We start from the raw sequence: 16,173 nt of genomic DNA, 5'->3' as shown, positions 1-16,173 counted from the left end.
CGTCCTTTCGGAAATCCCGACAACAATTTAGACTCACAATACCCTTGTAGCAATGTATATATTTGGTCCACAGACTGATTCTTATGAATTGTTCTGTAGATGACATATATACATACATGCATACACACATTATGTTCATAGGCGGATCGCTGGTGTTAATATGACTTGCTGCAGCCCATTTGAAAGACCTCCAATCCCTCCTCGACAGGACGGTTCATGTGCTTTCGTCCATTCCTTCTCCAGAATGGAGAGTTGCAGCACAATTTCCGGGCTCTTCTGGAATGTGACGTCGTGTAGTTTTGTAGAAGTTTACCAATGTACTGCTTCATATTCGGGGTCGAAGTGTAAGACGAGAAGGCAAGCGAGCTAGAAACCAAGGAGCAATCTCCTTGCTGCGTATTTGGATTACTCATTTTTCTAAAAGTGGCTGCAGTACGTTCCTCCGAAAGGTCGCTTAGTTCCCACCAGACTACACGGCATCAGATGGTATTCTTCAATGGCTAAGTGTTACAGCACTGAGGGCAGGCAGATATCCATGCTGGTGTGACCCGCTGGATAGGCAACCGGATCATATGAGCTGCATTATATAATTCCACTTCTGTGTAGGTTGACGTGGAGAACGTTGGAAGTTATTATTTTTCTGGTGGATGGAGAAGGTGAGTGGTGTATGGACTAGAACGTTCCGAAATCTCGTCATGCCTATATCTGGTATCCGCAAAATACACCACACGAAAGTACAGACAAGAATTTTGCACCTGATACCCTTTCGGAATACGGTTATTGAGTTTCAGTCATATTTTAGGGAAACAGATACAAAGAAATAAGAAAAGGAAGTGGAGAAAGTAATTAATAACAGTAATTATTACGGTGATTGAATGAAGAATAATTCGTTGGGTGTGGCAAGTAGCACGCATAGAGGCACACAAAACTTTAGATTCAAGGTAGATTGCAGGAAAATATCACAATGCATCTGAAACAAACAGGGTGGGACGGTGTGGAATGATTTTTCTGGATCGGGAGACAAGTGGCAGGACCATAGGAATGCGGTAATGAACATTTGAATTCGTTATAAGGCAGAAAATTAATTTAACTAGCCAAGAGAACATTTCTCAAAACAGACTCTGTCCCGTTGAGTTATTGAAGATCGGAAGGAAGAGGGAATGAATGAACTGAAGGGATAAAAATTCGAAATAACAGCATTTTATGGCTCCTTTTTTATTGTTAGTGGGGTGGGACTAAGTCCCTTGTACTGCGGCCACTTCTGGCCTATTGTACCAGCCCCAGATGATAGGTGAGGGTGATTGTGGAGCAATTGGTGGAATGAAGATTGGCAGGGGAAAGCGAGGTACTCGGAGAAAACCTTCCCCAGCTCCACTTTGTCCACCACAAATCCCACTTGACCAGACCCGGGATTGAACCGGGACCGCGGCGGTGGGAAGCCAGCGACTAACCGCTTGAGCTATGGCGCGGCCCTCTAATGACGGATTAATAAATTTTCTCTTCGACCCCGAAACAGAGCCAATATGTTTCTTATAAACGTCAGTAAATTTCTACCAAAAGACATCGTAACAGATTTTACTCTTCTCTGATACCGCTGAGGGAGCCTAAAATATATAAAACCCGCTTAATTCTCCTACTTTATACATTACGCAGCAGTAAAACGTAAAGCTATTCCTGCAATAGGCCGTGGAGACCCATAGGGTTGTGAGACGTCGAGGCTCTCACATTTTCTAGATAATCGGTTCATACAGATGGCGGTGAAGTTGTTAGTCTTATTGGCAGGCCGCACTTTACCTACAGGAAGATTCCTGATACTTATTTCTATTAGAGGCTGAGTAGATTCCAGGGCCACAGTACGGCTGGAAGAATTAGGTAAACTGAAAAATCCAACGACATCGGGAATCTAACCAAAGACCTTCCGGCTTGTAGCACAGTGCCTCAACCAACTATGCTAACGTGTTCCCCCTTACATAGGAGTACTAAGCTATAATTATCTCTAGTGCCAAACTTCAGTTTTACTGCAGAAGTTTTCTTCTTCTTCTTCTTCATGAATATAAACAACGCTCAGGTCTTAAGAAGTGTATGTCTAGAGCTCAAGGTGTTCTTGGACTTTCTGTCCTTCCCTGGGTCTGTACTGCAATCGCCATGTTGTGCAATTAAGCCCTTTATTTCAGTACGGAATGATGAAGTGGTGAGATCAGTTAAAAGCTGCAGAGTACAGTAACCGGTCATGCGATCATAGAAGTCAATTATTTACGTAGTGTCATCACAAAAAATGACGTTTACATTCTACTTCTGGACGACAGTGTAAGTTGTACTGAACGAATTTTGATATGCTTAGGAGTTCTGACAAGTGCGTATAACACCCAGGATTACTGGCTTTTTGAATAGCGATAAATTTACAAAGTCCAAAAACTCATTAATCCCGAAATCATTTTGTTTATAAATTTCATTTCCATTAAGTTGGATGAAATTAATTTAACATTTATAAGTAAACAATTTCACGATAATATATATATTGTAGCGTGTAGGCCCGTTACCAGATAGCAACCACGAAACAAAGAGGTTCTCACAGCAATAAATTCACATGCAATAACAGAGGAACTGTTGGAAACGGTGTTTTCTATGCGGTTCGTGTCAGGATGTTATATCCGGGACAAGTATAGAAGTAAGTCAGTTGTAAGGGTGTCTGTGAAGAGAAGACTTAGTCGGTGTTGTCGAGAGACAGCGGGGAACGATGTGAGCGCGAAAGCTGAAGAATCTCCACTGTTAGAAGACGCTACCAAGGAACGACTGGCGAAGACACAGAATAATGAAAAGACTTAGCGTGTGATGTAGTGATTCGTAAAGCCTGGAGATCAGCGATGGTGCTATAACTAATTGCAGCCACGAGTCCTTGTTGAAGTTGTCAATAAATCCAATCTCTCATTCAAACATCGTCTATAGTCACACTCTGACATATGACAAAACTTAAAACAACATTGTATAAAAAAGAAACAATGACCTCGAACTCTTTGTTACTATAAGAACCCTCCCGACCTAAGCAAGTTTCTCAGTGATCTTCCACCAATCCAAAATAATTTAATAAAATAATGCTAAACACAGACTTTGAGACTGTCACAAGAGTTAACGGTGAGGAGAAAACACATTAACACCAAAACTAGCTGTAAATGGATCACGAAATGCAAAAATCTGGAGTGAACATTTTCTACCAACACAGGATATGACCAGTTTCTGGATAATTTACAGAACAGATCCATTTGGACTTTTTAAAAGAGCTATGCACAAAACATGCAAACTAAGCGCGTAATGGTGAAGTCGCATCTATATGACAATAATTTTTGTAGAAAGCAGTCTTCTGGGATTTGGCACCGTGTATATGTGGTGTTAACCGACGTTTCGGAGGAACGTATCGCCTCCATCTTCAGGGTAGAAGGAAAAATATAAGAACTCCGCAGGAGAAGAGACCGTGAGAACCGGTAAAAGCAGACTGGTCTACCCTGAAGATGGAGGCGATACGTTCCTCCGAAACGTCGGTTAACACCACATATACACGGTGCCAATCCAAGAAGACTGCTTTCTTCATACTCAACGCCGGAAAACCTCAAATCTTAAATAATTTTTATATCCGAAACTGAAGAACGAATTTAGAAGGAACTGGATTCTCGAACCTAAAGTAAAAGATATTCGGTACAGTTCTTTAGGTGCAAAACCGGCCTTTACGTACAGCGCAAAACACGAAGAGGCGTGAATTGTCTTAAATCGCAACATGCAGAGCTTTCCCTGTTCCTACAGTCACTGTGACAGCCTGAATATCCGAACCCTGTTTGCTGTGGATCAGTCTCGAAAAGTCAGTACATGAAAGGGGTGTTTATTAGTGCACATGGTGGTGGTGCCAGTGGCTTGTCGGTATCATCAACCTACAGATGGCGCATTTCACACAGTGATTTAGATGTAGTTATTGTGAGGCATGTGGCCCACTAATTAGTCTCACCTCGCTTAATATTGATCACAGAGTGTGCCTCCTGCATTTCAATCAGTCTCGACCAGCTGCGCCATCATTACGACACAACATTATATATATATAATTGGGTAAAATTATTATGCAAGTATAAATTCACCAGTGATTACATAAAATATGGCCGCTCGCCTAATCCAATTAAGGATATGCTCCAATGTTTTCATGCACTAAACTACTTTAGTCCCTATTCTGACCTGGCAATCGTTAGCATGTCTTGGAATATTCTGATAATTATAATCACAATGAAAACGGTGTTCCTATCTTGGATCACGATTGTCAACAGTATTATTGATTATTGTCCGAGCAATTAAATATGTTCAAAGACTTTATCAGTTAAGACTGTACTTGTATATGGTGTCTATATAATTGCTACACTACATCATTCATTTCTACACTGCATTATACGGCTCGAGATAGAGGACTGGAGGCTTCAGAGTAAAGCATCACATGTGTTGACATTTACATTCTTTGTTCATACAACTCATAAAGGGAAGAAAATTAACGTTCTTGCAAGGAAAAAGCTGGCGAAACAATGCAACGAACATGCAGAAAATCAGTCTAACCCTGACATATGGTTTCAAATAATGGTTGAATGTTAACGAAACAGGAAACAGGAAGCAAGCTAATGTAATAAAACAACTTACACATATTGACATGTTTTAAGAACATATTCTATACATTTTCAGTGGTTAATGACCTCTATACAATGCATCATGGATTCTCAGTGAAGCAACCTTACAACAAAGGCTACTGGCATTTCAGTTCATTTCTTCAACCTGTGATTTAACAAGACATGTCAAATGACTTAATAAGAAAGAAGTGATTAATTAAATATTAACTGGTTAAGTTAATATTCATAAGGAACAATCCATCACCACAATTGAATTGACAGCTACAGACAATATTGCTTTCATGGGAACCAAGCCCACCATTGTAATTCAACATAGCAGGCCTCTGTCGTGGCACGGGTAATAAAATTAAGCTGGCAGTTGAGATTATGGATGTTCATATTGATGAATATTAACATTACGGTATTCTGTAATTGGATGCCATATATTTGGTAGATATATATGGAACAGCTTTCTTATGCTGGGATAGGACGAAATTTTAACGTCTACTGAAAGTATCGGCTTCATGATTCAGTGTGGCAACAACTATTGGCATCCATTTTGTGGTCTCCTTTCTTATGACACAACGTACTTCGAGTTCATGGTACCTGTAGGCTGATTTATTTACATGCCCAAATCAACCAGTTCAGTAATTGTCGCCATGAAACTAAGAGCTTAATGTGGATTCCTTATAACAACTAAGTTGTTTTGCTTTCTGGAAAATAATAATATTAATTTATATTTTTCGAATATCTATTGCTATACATCATTTCCGATTTAATGTGTTTCTCTGAAGCCTTCAGTAGTGTGATCTACATCAAGCAGAAAGTTATGGAGCCATAATATGAACTGAACCGAACGAACAACTCACATGGTGTAATGATTGTATTTAAAAATCCATGTAGTAGTTTGGGACACTCCACTCCACTCCACAGGCTGACAAACCTTACCGCCATCTGTGAGCCGATTGTATAAGGAGAATGTGGGAGCCTTAACGTCTCAACCGTATGGGCCTTCACGGCCTGTTACAGGGATAGCTTTACCTTTTTTACCTTTTACATATTCTCGAAATTTACTGAAATTTACCCAGTGGCTTACTGTATAAATTATCAGATGTATTAAACACTATTAATTCGAAAGTTCAAAACTGATGTCTCATATACAACAAAATTAAATTTTGGGTTGTAATAAAGTGTAGAGGAAGCAGTTTCCTCCGTTGCTGTCTATCTACCAGACTACACGGCTTGATTTCTCAGAAGACCACAAGCTCACTATTTACCTCCGTGAAAACCTTAGTATGGAATATCAGCATGGGATTACGAAATCTCTTGTTCAAAGTAACCTATTTCGAATTTAATCCGGGGAAGTTCAACAGCCGTCAGAGTAAGCCAATGGATCAATATCCCTCTCTTTCTAGGTAATGGCTCAATTTGGTGCTGTATCTGTGTAAACCACAGAACGCTGTGTGAAAAAGTGGCCTGTCCTTGGAATTGAATACTAGATCTCTAGGAAAATAACCACAGCATATGCCTCCAGACTTATATCTACGTTCAGTACATATATGCCTTCAAAAGAGATTTCTGGGCTTCCTCTAATATTTGTTAAAGACTAACATGATGCTGTTGAAATTATCAAAGTTTACTCAGCAAATGTTCTGCTGTGCGAAAGAACCTTGCAAACTGTAACTGCTCGTGATATTTCGAGGAGCCTTTATTGTGTCTCTAGACACTGTGTTGAGAAATGGAAAATACAAGGGTTGGATAAAAGGTACTGGCAACACTACCGTAACATGAAAGATGTGCGTCAGGTGGCACTAGCGCCGTCTGTAGCTGATAGCAGAAGTTCAGTTGAAGTAGTGCAGTGAGTGGCTCTGGTTGTTTCATTGAGTTGCATTGTGCATCGTCTTGAATTTCAGGAGCCAAGTTCAAGCTCCCTAACAACATGTTTACGAAACACGAACAACGCTCCTGGATAAAAATTGAAGTTGCACGAGGTCGTAGTGCACGAAACTGTTATCATGGACTGCGAAAAGCATGTGATGATGCTGCTTTGCCATATCGCACAGTGGCACGGTGGGTGAAATTGTTCCGTGAAGGGAGGGATGCCATTCAGGACGACCCCATGTTGACAACCACACAATTCAGCTTCTTGCTTCTTTACTGGATGTCAATTGTCGATGGGCTGCGTGGGAGTTAGCTGCCGAGGTAGGCATATGTCACAAAACCGTGCTCCACATTCTGCACGATATTCTTGGATACCGCAAAATTGCAGTGTGTTGGGTACCCCATACAATGTCCGAGATGCAACAATGGCAACGTTATGCAATTGCACAGGACTTGCTGGACCGGTACCAGAGGAAAGGTGACGACTTCCTTGGAAGGATCGTCTCTCTGGACGAAACTTGGGTTCGCTCTTATGAACCGCACTTGAAGAGACAATCAAATGAATGGTAGCATCCTGGCTCTCCTTGTCCAAAGAAAGTGCGCCCTACACAGAGTAATGTGAAGGCGATGTTCATTGTGGCATATGACACTGATGGAGTGATACTGCACCACACTGTACCTCAACGGGAGATAATCAACGCTGCCTACTACTGCAATTTCCTGCTTAATCATCTTCGTTCAGCGCTCAGGAGAAAGCGACGATACTTGTTAGCAGCGAACCCCACCATCCTTCATGACAATTCAAGGGCTCATACTGCTGACGCTGTCATGGATCTCTTTCGCCTCTGGCGATGGGAGATACCGCAACATCCGCCATACTCCCCCGATACGAGTCCGTACGATTATGATCTCTTTGCCAAAATGAAAGGACCACTGCGAGGGACACGTTACAACACAAGACAAGAAATTTTTCGTGCTGTAGGGCGGTCACTGCTGGACATCAACAGAAGTGGACGCACTGATGGTAAACGAAGCCTTCCACAAATTTGGCAGAAGATGATACACATAGGGGGCGATTATACTGAAGGAATGTATGTGTGTTTACCTCAGGTAATAAAGTCATTTCAGAACTATAGAGGTGTTGCTACAACTTTTTATCCGACATATGTATGTACATTAGCCCTAAGTCTTTATGGCATTTGGCCCCACAGTTTTTTTATAGAACTGATATGCGAGGTAGAAGACAGAGAATGAAATAAGAGCAATCAGAATCGGTATAAAACATTTTCTTACCCTTACTTCAATCTAAATTAGAATTATATTTCTTCCCTCAGTTGGAAAGGCATTTGGTGTAAATCTCATGTTTAAAAAATGCCATTCTCTTAAGGAACGTTACAAATGTCGGTTTGAAGTAATATTGTAACATTCGGGCAACATAAAGTAGCTTCAAATTAATTTTGTTTTCCACAAGAGAAACTTATGTAGCACGAATGGGGGAGACGAGGAATGCATATAGGATATTGGTGGGAAAGTCTGAAGGAAAGATACCACTGGGAAGATCAAGGCGTAGGTGTGTTGACAATATTGAAATGTACCTCAGAGAGATAAGATGGTATGGTATGGATTGGATTGATCTGGCTCAGGATAGGGACCAGCGGAGGGCTTTTGGAAACACGGTAATGAACATTTGGGTTTAAGAGAAAAATAAAAATCGCTTGAGTAAAAATAAACATGAGTTCATATTGCTCCGAAAATACAACAGACTAAAGCCACCTCAATCCATCCATCCCTCCAAACGTCTCAGCTTTCTTAGAAACTTTGTAAAACACAGGCCTGATCTAAGTTCAAAATTCATAAGCATCTCATCAGACCAATGTTTTAAGACTTGAAAGAAACTGGAGAATTGGGAATTTTTCGTAACTCTGCACAGAAAATGAAGACTAAGTGGAACTATAATTTATTAACATGCAAGAACTGAAGTCGATATCATGTACGTTATGCTTCCAAGAATTCACTGAATTGTTGAGTACTTCCATTTTGGAATTCAAATTATACAGAATGTTCCGGCAGTTTGTAAAAGGAACTGTTCGTCCTGTAAATTACAGTAATCATGTAAATAAAAACACCTTCAGCAGTTTGATGCCACTTCCCCTGCTGATAACTACTCAATTGCGTTGCTTTTCTTAATATTCGTTAGCTTCTCTGCCAGAATTATTTTATTGGTATTGTCACAAACGCAAATTAATATCTTGGGCATACTTACTTGCGCGATTTGCATTTCAGGCTTCATTAACTTGCGAAAGTGTTTGACAATAATTTAATTAATTATTTCGCCTAAAATTATATCTCAGCCATTTTCAACTCAAAAGACGTTCCTTTGATTTTATGCGTAATTTTTATATATGCTACATTTATAATTTTAAAGACCATAATTGTTAAATATGTGGTGTATACAGGATGTCCGGATGAAAGGTATCCAAAATAAGATAATTATATCTCAGAAAGTTTCTATTTTACACATTTATGGGTTACTCCACTACATAAGGAAACTATCACAGTTTTTTATGAGTATATAATTTTCTCAATAAATTTCAACGTGGGCTCCCTTGGTGGCACGACAAATATCCAGACGATCCAGCATGTTTGGTTTTACCATAGCCACAGCGTCCTTAATGGGGGCTTTCAGGTGTTGCGGATCGTTGATCTTAAAATGGTAGATAATGTTCTTCACATAACCACATAAGAAAATTTTAATGGGGTAAATCTGGCGACATAAGAGGCTAAGGGATGGGTCCATCTCTGCCGATCCATCTCCCAGTCATTTTTTGTCCAGGTGATTCCTAACATGGTGGCAGAAATGTGGCGGCGCATGCGCGTATGCAGGGCACGAAAGAAAATTTAAGAATTTTCCTTTCATATGATATAAACCGGATACTTGTATAACAATTAGTTTCCGAGATATAAAATTTTTAAATTCTGGATACATTTCAACAACTCCCAGAGACATCCTGAAAGTGCGTGTCTAGTCCATTTAAGTGGGCTCATGCAGTGGTAAGTCTCTTTGCAAGGACAAGAAGGTTCAGTCTAATCTTCCAAGATTTCGAAACTACGCTTCGTCTTATATAATGTCATTCAGCAAAAGGAGGAACGAGTATCAGCGAAACATTTAAACCTATTACTAGTCAATGTTTTCAGCACAGAGCTTCATAGCTACATTACCAGAAACAGTATTCTTTCTCGCTTCTGGAAATCGAAAAGCTTCTAGATCCTGGGTGAACTCCATGACCTTTCATGTTCGGAAAATTGCAGTTCTCTAAGACAACTGATGTTATAGTCTTTGTTCATCGAGAAGCATTAATCTCGTAGACGAAAATATTCTTCATATTTTGACATTCTCTTTGCAAACTATGCACTTTACATATCAGAACTATAATAGCTCTGATTGCCGGTCACGGTAACCGAACAGTCTAAAGCCTATACCGTCTTCGCTCGCTCGGAAGCCGGGATCGTGGGTTCAAATACAACACAAGGCATGGATGTTTTGTGTGTGTATGCAGTTATTCTGCGTGTGTGTTCTGTGTTTCGGCAGAGGCATTTCGACAAACTGATCACACGTCCAAGGAGTCCTACTGTCTGTAAAAATGATCGATGCAACTGATAAATCAGCCCCATGCTCCAAAATGGGACCGAAAAGGAAGAGAAAATAGTTTTCATTAATGAATGGAGTATACGTATTGCTCTGAAGAAGCCAGGACTTCAAGTAATGTGCTTGTAAAATATTTAACGTTCAGCGTGTGCGTGAGTTTATAGGCCCTTCATTTTCCATGGATATTTGCGTGTCCATAAATTTCAGGTTCAAACATTCGTTTGTAACATAACAAATACGGGTTTATTACCTTTCTTCTCGACCGGAAGAATGACCTATGAAAGTTAAGTATTTAGGCATATGGGACGCAACGTCAGAATTCTACAAAGCAGCTTCAGTGTGTATAATTTACCTTATATAGAGGAGATACGAAGTATGGACCACAGAAAACGGACGAGGAAGGTTTAAATGCGAAATAACAGAGCGGACGGCAGAGATTTTGTAGCAAAATAAATCAAGATAATAAGTTACTTAGAACTCAAATATGAGAGATAAGGTTAAAGATAGCAGGATAAGAGACAATAAAAAACAAGGAAAAACAAATTTAACAAGCAGAAAGGTATATTGTGTGATTTTTCTCTACTTTAGATATAATTCCATTCTTGCACACAAAAATGTACGTTTACAAAGCTAATAACACTGCAGATAACACACCACATTACCATAAATCGTACTTATGTATCACCAAACGCACACCATATCGAAAAATATTTCACGTTAAGATTGTGTAACTTAGTAAGGTCTACGTTTAAAGTTCTGAATAAATTCTTGTGTGATAAGGCTCTTTTTAAGAACCAAAGGATATGCGTTTTGAGAGTTTACACTGGAACAGTAACACCAACGCTCGGTGTTCTTGCTAACACATAGTATAGACCCCGAATCTCGGAGTTCACTGAACGATATGAAAATGAAAACATGCGGACGGACAAAATGACACACGTTACTCCATATTTTACAGTTAATTTTTTGCTTATTTAAAAATACCGCGTAATAACACGGCTTCTACAGTAGATATTCATTGGACATAAAGCACTAATTTTATTTACTAACGAGTATTTCAAACTGGTGTTAACCTTTCAAAAGGCAGAATGATCTACAATGAACTGGACGATCGGTACTATTACAGCATAAGCAGAACACGCCAAAAGGCTCAGTATGATGACGATAATAATATTTTTGAGGATAATTATTATTATCAATAACGAAGTCGGAAAATCATTGGGAGCAAAGCAAATTTCACTAATTCTCTTAATTGTCGCGGGATCGAATCCCGATGTGGTCATTCGATTTTTTTTTTTCCAATTGACCTAATCCTTCCAGCCGCACTGTGGCCCTGGGGTCGACTCAGCCTCTAACAGAAATGAGTACCAGGAATATTCTTGGAATGTTCTTCGAGGTAAAGGGCGGCCGGCGCGTAAGGCTGACAACCTTACCGCGATCTATGAACCGACTGTCTAGAAAATGTGGGAGCCTCAACGTCTCACAACCCTATTGGCCTCCACGGCCTGTTACAGGGATAGCTTTACTTTACTTTTTTAAATATATTAATTTGCAACATATTACAGAATCAGGCATACAATTCGGAGAATTTATGCAGGAAGAAAAGGCGTAGGAATATAACTGGGCCTTTTCTTACGAAGTGTAGAATTAAGTGGCGTCTTTCTTTGCCTTCAAGCGCAGGGTCTCGCATTTTACGAGCAAGTCTCCGGCGATCTCGTGCAGCTGATCCCCCTCCCCGCCCACAATTTCCTATTCATTAGCGCTGCAGCCAGGCCCTTTCTCATAATCAACAAAAACTGATTACGGCAGCAAAAATATTCTGCTTGAGCTCTCCAGTAAGTTCCTGTTGAAATTAATAATTGTGATTTTGGAGAAACCATTTCGCATTTTCAATATGAGAAGATGGAGAACGCTGAAGAAAAACAAAAGGAAAGGTAAGAAAAACGCTTGAGAGCTCATGAAGCTAAATAAATTCCCCTACATATTTCGTGTTTACTTTTCTTGAAGTACAGTGAAACAAAGTGGCAGGGATCCGGAGCGGACAGTTTTACAGACCACTGCGTCGATTAAAAACGCAGAAGGAAGAAGAGTGGAACAAATCGAAATATTAAGCGTGGCAATTAGTTATGTTCAAATACATGCATTTCGCAATCTTGGAGAGAGAAAGAAATAACGAAGTTAACGGGGTTACTACGGCAGTTCTCGCAAAGAAGGGATTTCATTTCAGACAATATACTCTATATTTTACCATACAATAAGGCTGCACAAATCTCCATAACTTCTAGGAGCCATGTCTAGTTTTCGGAAATCAGGCAAAAAATGTATTAAAACTTCTGCAGCACTTGCCGCTACCCTACAGTCAGGTTAATTTCATTTTCCTTAAGGCAGCCACATCACATTTATTGATTGCGAGTGAAGTTTATATGCCTGAATCCATTTGTGTAAAAATATCTGTGTTCTACGCATGGCGTTTCATCAAAATATTCGAAAAGTAGTTCATTTATATTGATCATCAATAAATCATTCATGATGCTTGCTTGTAATGATGAAATAAATTAGTTTTTTTACGATATTCGTGAGACTAAAACTCTTCTCACATGAGGCTGTTGATATATGGAGAACTGCAACAATACTGAGGAACTTCCTCAGTACAGGAAATCTATCGCTCATGGAGACAACTTTGCCTAGCAGGTTTAGAAGACGTAACTTCTGCCCCGTAACTTTAAATTCGTACCAATTATCCTTTGCGTAACTCAGAATGTTCTCCTTTTTTCCATAAACAAACAACAGTTTTTTTTAAATGAGTGACTAGGAATTCCATTTTTATTTTTTCAAAATTTCTGAAGATCATCGACCGCTGAATGTCAGCAGACTGTCCCGAACTACAAATGTTGCTGTCAGAAACTTTTCCAATAGCAACTCTCTCTCTCTCTCTCTCTCTCTCTGAGTTACTGTATTCCACCTTTAATCGACTGAAGTTTTCAGCAACATATATATATATATAGTGTCACAGCAAGTTACCGAGTTAAATCACAAAAATATCTCACGCTCACTATAGTCGGTATACCGGCCGAGATTTAAACCGCGCTCCTCTTGAATATAGATGAACTTGATCCAAGTTTGATTCATTTTTTAGCTATCAATCTATATATATATATATATATGATTCTACCACGACTTCCTTCCACATCCCTTCCAATTCACCATTCACTGATTGCTCCGTCGCTCGATGCTATATTGTCTGAGCTTTTGACAGCGTCATTATACAAACTACGGATTAGTAAATATAATTTGAAATGATGATTGTCCTGTTCATGCAAGAGGCAGTTCTGCTTCATTTGCCGCACGCAACCGCACGGTTACACTATGTCGGCATGTGTATAGATTAAAGAAAATAAGTGACGTTACTAAAATGTAGCAGTAACAGATTTAACCAATAAAAACTTGTAAAATTCAATGTAAATTTAATTTATAATACTCACATCACTGTTGCTAGAAGAATCACTTCTCGTGATCAAACAACTGAATAATTGCATTGATTTAGATGATGATGATATCATTGGTAGCTGAGTATCTTTTACCTTTCAGTTGAACACAACAGACCGAAATAGACCACCTTCATCACAATAACGTCTGCACTAATTCAGTATCTGAATCTTTTGTTGATCTAATACAAACACACTAACTACACACTATACAAACCACAGGACGACACAAGGATTGAAAGCACGCAACTACAGTCTTGCGAACTGATGAACTCAAGGAAAGCACAGGGCGCTTTGCCGGGTAACGTGGTACTGGGAGCCTTCTAGAATCTGATGGAGACCAAACAGCTTACCTATATCTTTCAAAGTATACATCCCGTTGTGTCTTAACGTACTTTCAAACTGGGCAGTCAGCATAATACATAATAACAATAATATTCAATAAGACACAATAAGCACGGCGGTCAATGATTGGCCTATTGTATCCTGCCCCGGGTGATTATGATGATAGAGAATTTGGTGCAATGAAAATTGGCAGGAGAAAGCGAAGTACTCGGAGAAAACCCGCCCCAGCGCCACTTTGTCCACCACAATCCCCACTTGACCAGACCCCGGAATCGAACCCGGGCCGCCGCGGTGGGAAGCCAGCGACTAGCCGCTTGAGCTATGGCGTGTATGCGTGTTATTTAAGTCCCCGTGGTGGTGATGATAATACCGCTGCAACAGTTAATAATTTAATTTGTACTAAAATATGATTCCATATTTAATGCATTGACACAGTTCATGGACATATGCTATTGATTGTGTATTGCCTGAGAATGACATAAAATGAAAGGTTGGAACATGTCGCAGTAAGAACTGCACAAATAAACATATTGTCGACATTATAGTATTCATTTTGTATTATTATTATTGTTATAGTTGCGTTGACTGCCCAATTTGAAAGTACGGCTTGCCTGCCTGCCTACCTATCTGTCTATGGCTCTATAGCTCTTTTGTTGGACCCTGACCATATTTTCAATTTCATAACCCTATACATGGTCAGTTGGACTCCTTGGACAGCGGATCAGCCAGTCGCAAGGCCGCTTCCTGTACACAGAACAACATAAACAGAATAAGAGCACAAAAACATTCATTCATTGAATGGGATTCGAACCCACGATCCCTTCGCTCGAATGAGCGAAGACGGCTCATGCCTTAGACCGCCCGACAGCTGTTATCGGCACATATCGTATATGACAGCTGATTACAATTCAAATAAACCTATCTAAAGGTAGATTCTAAAGGGTTTTGCCAAAGGTGGATGACACACAGAATTACTCAGTTTTTAGACTCTTTCAATTATCCGCAATTCTGGGTAATATTGGACACTCCAAGTAAGAGAGGAGACGACGTTTCGGAAACCGGATCTGTTTCCTTCTACTATCGTTCTCCTCTTCTGCTTTTGTGCCCGCTGCTCCGGCCGCTCCTCTCCTCCTCGTCGCTGATACGGCTGCTCCTGCTTGCCGCTCCTTCCACCTTTACCCTTCTTTGCTATTTGGGTACTGAGGTAACCAGGTTGGATTTAGGATAATGGTAGGCATGGATCTCTATCTCAGGTCGACGACAGGTCTTTCTTCGGAGAAACTTTACCACGACTAACCCGTGGCTTTACCTTAGGTTTAATATACTCATTTTTGGTCACAATCACTATTTATGGCAGTTACATTTACACTGTTTCGCTTACAGAGGCGATTCTATAAAGAACAAAGCAAGTGCCTCCACTCACTAGCAGGGTCTCTTATTATCTGTTGCCTACTACTGGCTCGGCGACGCTAACGGACCTACGGGCCTTCCCAGCATCACACCTTAGATGACATCATTCCCCACATCAATCCGGGGATCCACCACCCCTTCTCCATCTGCAAAACTGCACATGTGAAATAATGCCGTGCTATTATCACGTAGGCACCTCCCCTCCAGGGCCTCACACATTCGAGTCCCCTAGTAAACGGTTACACTTCTTCAGGTGAGAAAGGAAGACACATACTCAGTTGGGCACCTTAGAAAAAGATAATCTCTCCAGTGATTGAGATTAGCTCTTTATAAGGGGCCCAACTGAGTAGGTGTCTTCCTTTCTCACCTAAAGACGAAAACAGATCCAGTTTCCGAAACGTCGTGTCCTCTATTAGCCAGAATAAGGAAGATGGAAAAAGTTCAAATACCCAGTAATTCTATCTAACTATGTCGAATATTTGAAAAAAGGAAAGACTTTTGAATAATATTGGTATTAATTTCATAAACCGGTCTGCCAGGCTAGGGCGCTGAAAGAAATAAAAATCAAGAATCGAAGTATTCTCATTATTGCGTGCTGAAAGATGGGATCTTTAATTCTTGGGAACACCATGCATTTGTGATCGCCTGGGTGACAAGGTGCCTGGAAATTTTCCATCCCAGTTATCAGTATCTTACATATTAAGAGTGCGTTTTTATAAATTGGAATATTATACTTGGAATAACGTAGACATAACGTGTCTGAGAAAACCATGCT

General features: G+C 40.1%; 1 protein-coding gene across 1 annotated transcript in view; it reads right to left on the bottom strand.

Annotated features, from left to right (window-relative positions):
- LOC111863636 overlaps positions 1-13,943 on the bottom strand; it is a 525,149-nt gene extending 511,206 nt beyond the window's left edge. The window contains exon 1 of the mRNA XM_023850131.2: positions 13,641-13,943. The gene's annotated coding sequence lies outside the window, so the exon portion shown is untranslated. The remainder of the gene's footprint in view (positions 1-13,640) is intronic.
- Positions 13,944-16,173: the final 2,230 nt, after the last annotated feature.

This window comes from Cryptotermes secundus, unplaced genomic scaffold, assembly GCF_002891405.2.
Source record: "Cryptotermes secundus unplaced genomic scaffold, Csec_1.0 scaffold99, whole genome shotgun sequence".
Taxonomy (NCBI): Eukaryota; Metazoa; Arthropoda; class Insecta; order Blattodea; family Kalotermitidae; genus Cryptotermes; species Cryptotermes secundus.
The sequence above is the reverse complement of the archived record's forward strand: the minus strand, read 5'-3'. Positions and strand labels throughout refer to the sequence as shown.